Here is an 8428-nt window from a genome sequence, read left to right as displayed (position 1 = left end):
TAATTTTGCTATCAAATATGGATGCCATCTGTTTATCTTCTTCCCAAACCATAATCGAATTCCATTATCTAAACATTCGAATCTTAACACTTCCGATTCACATCGATTTTTCAAATCACGCAACACCAATAGCTTTATCAAGAACATGAATCTGATTTCAGTCATCACTTCGATTTCCAATTCATCAAGAAGATCGATTTTGACTTTTACCATTTGACTTCTTCAAGTGAATCGACTTCGTAACATCACAATCAATATTTTCGTTCCAGTTCATCTTTTTGATCGAGAACTGACACCAAAACATCTTAATTTTAACTTGAAATTTTCTTTCAATTGAAGGATTTGATTTCGATTTTGAGAAATGACGTGGAATTGATACGAGATAAAAGAGTAGGTGATGGAGTCGAATTCGATTTGGGCTCAAGATGTGAATAGTATTCGAGTATTTTTGACTGGGCTCAATCATTTGATTAAATGAATAGTAACATATTTACATTGGGATTGAATTTGAATGGAAAACAGTGAATCAAATTTGATCAAAATGATTTTAAAACAAATTTGGGCTTGATCAATGAAATAAAATATATCAGATAAAAAAAATTGGGCTCGAAACGAATATAACCCAAAGAGTTAAAATGATCAAAAATAATAACGAAAGCACGAATTGAAAATATGATTGGATTTGAATTTCGGGAAAACCTGGATCCTTCATTATCGGATCTTCAAAAATAAGGTATCGAAATCATGAACTTTTTGTAATCCATTTTGAGAATTTGAGAAACCTTCTTGATTTTTCCTTTTGCAACACTCGAATCGATCATGGAAGATCTCAGTTCCTTGGTTGAAATTAGAAAATCTCCAAATTTCACATTATACAACCCACAATGCACATTGTACAATCCATGGAACTTCTTCTCATTTCTCCAAGATCTAACTTCATCTTCATAACGAATTTGAGAATCTTCAACAATTTTAGGTTTGGAATTTGAAATCATTGCAACATTTGATGATTGTTGCGTAGGAACCCAAATTTTCTTCATTGATTTTGGCTTCAAAACAATATTTGAAGAATTTTGTTTAGAAAATCAATTTTTCTTGATTTTTTTATCTTCTTATTCTTCTTCTTCTTCTTCTTGAAGTTTTGAATTCAAGAACAATCTCATTCTTGACAACTTCAACTTTGCAGTTTTGAATCAAATCAATTGGAGTTTGATATATTTGAACTTCTTGGATTGAGGGCTTTCTATATGGCCTCATTCCTTCAAATGAATCACAAGAACTCAAGCGATCATTGGTTTGAACTCCACTTAAACAAAATACTTTTACAATTTCGTGAGAACCACATTGAATTCCCTTGTTCTTTAACACCAAGAACATCATGAACATGGTGAACTTCTTCAAGAACTTCCGGGTAAAATGCAAGCACATTGACACCATATTTGCATTCATCAAGACGAATTCCTTTAATGATTTCATCTTCATTCTTCTTCCTTATTCTCTCATAATAAGTTGTAACCAAACCATTAAGTAAAACTTTATGATTATCATGATCAAGAGGATAACCAATCATCTTTCCACATTCATCTCTTCCACAAGAAATGAGTGAATTTTGTTTAAAAAACCCGGTTGTAAAGTTCTTGATAAGTCCATCAAAACAATATGGATATGGATCATCTCCAAGAAATACAAACCATCTTTCACACAAATCTTTTTCCATTTCAAATCAAAAATGAAGATCACAAGAACTTGAATTTTTCTAGAGAGAGAGTGATTTTGAATGAAATCTCTAGAGAGAAAAAGCAAAATTCGAATGAATTCTAGAGAAAGAAACCAAAATTGATCAAAATTCTAGAGAGAGAAAGTGATTTCGATATGAATTCTAGAGAGAGAAAGTGAAAATCACATGAATTCTAGAGAGGGAAAATCGAATTTGAATCAAAATCAAAGAACAATTTGATTTCTAGTATCAAAAACACTTTCAAAGATGAAGAACTTACAACAATTTGTGATTTACCAAATCATGTTGTCATCATTGATCAATTTCTTGAAAACTTCAAGCACACTTCAAGAACACCCGCTCTGGTACCAATTGTAGTGACCCGATTATGATGACATATGCGGAATTGTAAAGATTAAGTGAATCCAAAGCAATATTAAAGAACACACAATGTAAATAATCTCGTTTAAGCTCTCATTAGATCCAGTAAGCTATTACAAAGTGGCTATGTAATAATTCTCTCACTAGTCTAATCTCTCAAAATGATTGTTACATAAAATGGGAGTCACTCACTTCCTATTTATAAGAAAGGCTAAACCCATTACACATCATAAGATGGTAAACCACATCCAATGAGAACTTTGCACCCTAACAAGAAAACCAAGATACTTTTAGTTCAGTTGTTCAAATAGTTGGACTTCCACGTTTTTTCCCCTCCAATCCTAATTTAACTATGTAGGATTATTTAAGGTTGATTCATATGTAACAAATAATTTTGGGCACACAATATATTATTACAACTAATTGTATTAAATGATATGTCTATTTGGATTCGTAACAATGAGTGGTTTAATAATATTGTCTTAAGATAACTAATTAAAGTGTTGAATGTTTAATACTTTAAATTTGGAGTAATGTATGTGGATTTAATGAATCATCTTAATTCCTAAACTAGTTAGAACTCAAAACGATTAATACATTAACAATACATTATCTTGATCGCAATATGAAATAGATTCATAAATCCTAATCCAATTATTGTCAACAAATCAATTATTTAAAAAACAGAACAATAACAAAAATTGATTTGAATGAAAATAATAATAAAAAAATATTCATCCTAACATCCTATAAAGTTCCCGAAAGTAACCCTAATGGTTTAGCCTTCCATAGCAATCAAAAAGCACATAAATCCACATAAAATAATAGAATTTATAATAAAATCCATATACAAACTCAAATTCATAAAAACAACTATGTCTAATGATCAACAAAGTATGGAACAATGAAACCTTGGGGAAGAAATAACAAATTATGGACTTTGAAGAACTTGATGAAGATCCACCGGTTGAATGTTTTTCAAATGTCGAATAATTATATCTACAACCTTGAATTCAAAATGTAATGGGATAAATTTTACGTTTAAAGAATACTATGAAAATTGAGTATGTGAACACTAAAAATGGTTGCCACACACCCTATTTATATTGCATCTCAAATAAAACAAGTCTGGTCGATGTGGGATGTTAGACGTCCTTGGAGGCGTCTTAGACGTGGTTTAGGATGTTTGTGCATCCTTGGTAGCGTTCTTCAGGCTCTCTGTCGCCCTTCATTTAAACTATAAAATGGCTAAAAATGGTTTTGTCGTCCTTGGGGCGTCCATCAAGTTTCAATGTGTTTCGTTAATGGCCGTTACACATTAAAACGAGGCTAAAATTGGTAGGGTGTCATTGGGGGCGTCCTAGATGCCATGCAAAATTTTATAATAAAATAAATTTTACTTCAACGAAACATCTAAGTAAGCTTTAATATATAAACCTTTCAAAATTCTTAAAGATATCTAGGAGGAACAAAATTAAACTTTAATATTATTAAAAGTATTTCAAATATATTGTTTCTCATTATTATGAGATTACATACCACATAATTACACATACTAAAACAGATTACGGCACAACTTGTAAATTGTTACCTGTTATATCTATTAAAGCTTTGTGATTAATTATATTTCAATACAAGATTTAACACATTACAAACTAGATAATCGCACATACTAAAAAATAACCTCATAAAAGTTGAGATAACTAAGTAAAACATATCTAAAACTTAGTAGTAATTTCATGACATTATCTCAATTATAAAAATACAATACTTATAAAGACAAAAATATTTGGGCTTAAATTGTTCGCAAATGAGGTTAATATTATAGGCTGCACCTCGCCGTAGAGGTTTAGCCCAACACATATGTATAAATAGCTTTCTTAAGAACTGAAAATATTGATATTAATATTAAGATATACATTTTTGATTATATAAATATGCTTTTGTTTTAATCTCAACTGCATATGTAAATACCCTATCCATACAACTAATTATTAGAACTTTATTACATCATATCATATTCCATCAAATAAAATACCCAATCCGTCCATGCAATTTAAATGCCGTTTTTTTTTTCAATAGGCAAAACTTAAAGAATATTTCCAAATGTTTGTAGAGCCCTGCATACTTTCTTTTGGGTTTGTTAAATATCTTTATTTTGATATTTTATAATGCATTGTTTAATCTGTTCAAATACACATATGAACTGAAACTTTGTTATTAGAATGTAAGTTATTCATATTTTCATTAAAAAAATATAATGGTGATCTCTTATAGTCCGTTTAGCCACAAGTAAATTGAACGTTAGGTTTTATTTTATTCCCTAACTAAGTCGTGTGCAGGTTATGGTATTGAACGAGTAACAATGTATATTTGTATAAAATTATCTACATGAAAGAATGTTGTTGATAATGCATATAAGTGAAATTTGCAGATAAACATGTGATTGGTTAACTCTTATATATGAAAGAGTCGGGTACTTTAGACACAATATATTTATCTCATTCTAAATATGTATATACACTTTAGTTCTTTAAGAGTGTTTTTATATGACAAATAATAATTTTGATAGAATGCTTTAGAAGGTAATCCAATTATAATGATTCCGGATGAGGAGTTTTACAGGTAAAAGCTAATTCCGAGCTCTTATGAGAGAGATATGGCACTTCAAAGATGACAAAAAATTTGGTCCGATCTAGTATTTTTCCTTTTGTTTTGGTACCAGGTACCAAAATACCGAATTCCTTTATAAAACGCATGTTAATCTTATTGATAAAATGCTTATTTTATAGAATATGTCATGTTTGTGATAGCATTAATAAAAAAAAATACATAGGTAAAATTCAATGTGAACATATCAAACAAAATACCATGAACATATGGGAAATCCACTTAATTTTATCAATATTAAAATTGTTACTAACCTCATAGGGTGGATGCGTAGAGATTAGTAGAGATCATTAGCACATCAAGTTCCATTAAATAATTAAAACAAAAGCATATATATATATATATATATATATATATATATATATATATATATATATATATATATATATATATATATATATATATATATATATATAAAAGAAACAAAACTTAATTATAATAAAAAATCAAAATACTAGGAGATAATTATCTATTCTTTTTCTAGTACATACTGAATATACCAAGAGAAATTCTATATTTTTAATGGCGTGCACTGAGTTTTATTCTTAGGTGTCATAAGGTTTGACTTCACCAAATAAATTAACGTCAAAGAAACAATAATTAAAAAATTGTATTTATACTGTATTTAGAAACCATTTACACTGTTTTAGACTATTTTTTTAAACTACACTAGTAAACACCGATGCTAATGACAATTTTTTTTAATTCAAAGTATGACATAAATCAAATATATTTATGGATTGTTTTTCCTGCATCTAAACTTCAGTAGTCAAATGAATTTGATCAAAATTGTCTATACTAGTTCATATTGTGCTCGGAAACATGTTTATGTAGATTGTTAAGATTTACCGCATTAAAACAAAAAAAGGTTTAATGTTCTAGCAAAAAAAACTGAATTATGTTGTAAGATATAAATAAAATTCATCAAATTACTTACCAATGATGCCTTCTTGAGGAGGTTAAACAAAAGGGTCTTCACTTATATTGAGATCCGAGACTTCCATGCAATCAGGTGTTACTAGTATTATGTGTGGAAAACAATGGCGATGAGGAATAAGAAGTGACAACGGAGACGAGGAAGAAGACGATCGGCTGTAGAAAGGGAGAAGAAAGGATACATGTGGTGGTGGCATAGAGTTTTAAATAAATAAACAAATTTACCTAAATTAAAGGGATTAATGATTTCATTATTTAATTACTAAAATTAATTAATAGTTAAAATTACAATTTTACCCATATCATGTTTTTTGAAATGATTAGTTCATATTAAACCTTACATCCACACAATAACTGTTTATCCACATATGAACCTACCTCTCTCTTTCTCTCTCTCTCTCTCTCTCTTATATATATATATATATATATATATATATATATATATATATATATATATATATATATATATATATATTCATTTGGTCTTCGTCTTGTCATCCAAAGCACCTACTATAACACAATCACATATTTTGATCTTTTATTCTTATTATTGTTGTCAAAATATTCTAAAATTCAATTTTTTCTCAAAGAGTTTGATCTAGTTTGACGAAATACGTATGGACCACCGGTTCTCTTATATTGTTGTTCGTTTTGTCACACTTAAATTTTATAAAATTGAAAGTTCTTTTGTGAAATATTTGTTTATGAGGTTTAGGGTATATGTTTTGTTGGTAGATGATGAGGAAGATGAAAGCCATCACAAAGGTTTGGTGTTACATATTGTATATACTCCATAACATGCTAGTTAGGATGATACCTTGGAATATTGTTATTTGCATGTATAATAGAGAAAACATAGATCTAAGGTATATAGGGTTTCATGTACACCATAGGAGTGTTAGAATGCTCAAAACCCGACAGTGGTATTAGAGTCTAGGCTTGTTTTCTTATTTACTTGATGCAAATTGATTGAAAATGCTTAATAGATCGATTTCTGCAGTTCTGGACAGTGGACTCTCCAGTCCACTGGGTTACTTGCCGAGTCCAAGTGCAAACTCATCCAACTCACCGAGTTGGTTCATACACTCGACGAGTTGGAGCCCCTAACAGCAGATTTTTGTTGTTTTTGGCTAGAATTGGACTAGGATCATTACCCTAATATGTTTTTGAACTTATGAACTTGTTTTTGATGTGGTAATGATCATGCTTATCCAATTTATAAGATAATTGCCAAAGTTTCATGTTTTTGTAATAGTTTATATGGTTAGGCTAATTACATTTGTTTGATGTGAATTGTCTTATTCTTATGAGTTTAATTTAGATCACAGACAGATTGTTTGATTTTCTTGTTAGAATTTTTGATCTATATGATTTTTATGAATTCCATAACTTGTCCTCAAGTTATGGAAAATGAAAAATTTTCATTGAAATGGATCATTAAAAGTTATAGGTTATAGAAACTTGAGGAGTCTTTTTCTCATAAATAGTATTATGAACTCCATAACTTGTCGCCACGTTATGGATTTTCAAGAGTCTTTTCATTAAAACCTTATTAAACTCATAAGTTATGGATTCCAAAAGTTTTTGAATAGTTCAAAACTTGCCCTCAAGTTTTGGAATTTGTAAAGTCACTTTAGAATACTTTAATTCCAAACCCTAGAATTTGAAGTTTAAAATTCTACCCTTATACTATTATAATATTATAGTTTTAATATTATAATAGTATAAGGGTAGAATTTTATTATATATATATATATATATATATATATATATATATATATATATATATATATATATATACGAACAACGTCATTCTTATTGTTACTACCTATAAAATTCTACCCTTATACTATTATAATATTATAGTTTTAATATTATATATATATATATATATATATATATATATATATATATATATATATATATATACGAACAAGGTCATTCTTATTGTTACTACCTATAAAATGGCAGTTTAATGGGTGTCGACTCTCACCCACATCTTCCTTGACTGGTGGAGGGTCGTTAGCCGAACAGGTAGGATATGACTCTAATTCTCCCTTCATTAAAAGTATAATGATAAATATTAAGTAACTAAAAACTTATAAATTCCCAATCTTAGTTACTTAGGAAAATGTGAATATGGTTATAACCCATGAAATTGCACTTTGCACCTTGTTAAGACGTTAGTGGAGCGTGTGTGGTTAACCGACACACTAATCGGGACTAACATTGCATGGAAAATGGTAGCTTGGTGTTAATCATAGATCAATGGAGCGTGTGTGGTTAACCGACACATCGATTAGGTAGTGTAACATTGGGTGCACCAAGTTAATTTGCATGGTTATTCACACCTTATTTGTGATCCTCGACATCCTAGTCACAAATTTGAAGGGCACAATCGAGATTTAAACATGCCATTGAATTGTTCAATGAATCTCAAAGGATCTAGGAGTTTCAATTCACTTAAAACCTAAAATTCTTTTTCGTTTTTCGTGGTGGAAATTGGTACATCGTCATTTACCTACCTTCAAATATTTTTTAGTTTGGATTATGGCATCCATCTTCCAAATTGTAAAATATTGTGTTGGGTCCTAGCCTTAATATTTCATTTGGGTGTTATATTAAAGACTAAAATCAACTAAACTTGAATTTCTCCCATTGTAGATGTCTAGTTCAGACAACTATGGTCTTCCCAAATCTTGAAGAACAAGTTTTCCTCATGAA

The sequence above is a fragment of the Lactuca sativa genome, chromosome 4 (genome assembly GCF_002870075.4).
Source record: "Lactuca sativa cultivar Salinas chromosome 4, Lsat_Salinas_v11, whole genome shotgun sequence".
NCBI lineage: Eukaryota > Viridiplantae > Streptophyta > Magnoliopsida > Asterales > Asteraceae > Lactuca > Lactuca sativa.
The sequence above is the reverse complement of the archived record's forward strand: the minus strand, read 5'-3'. Positions refer to the sequence as shown.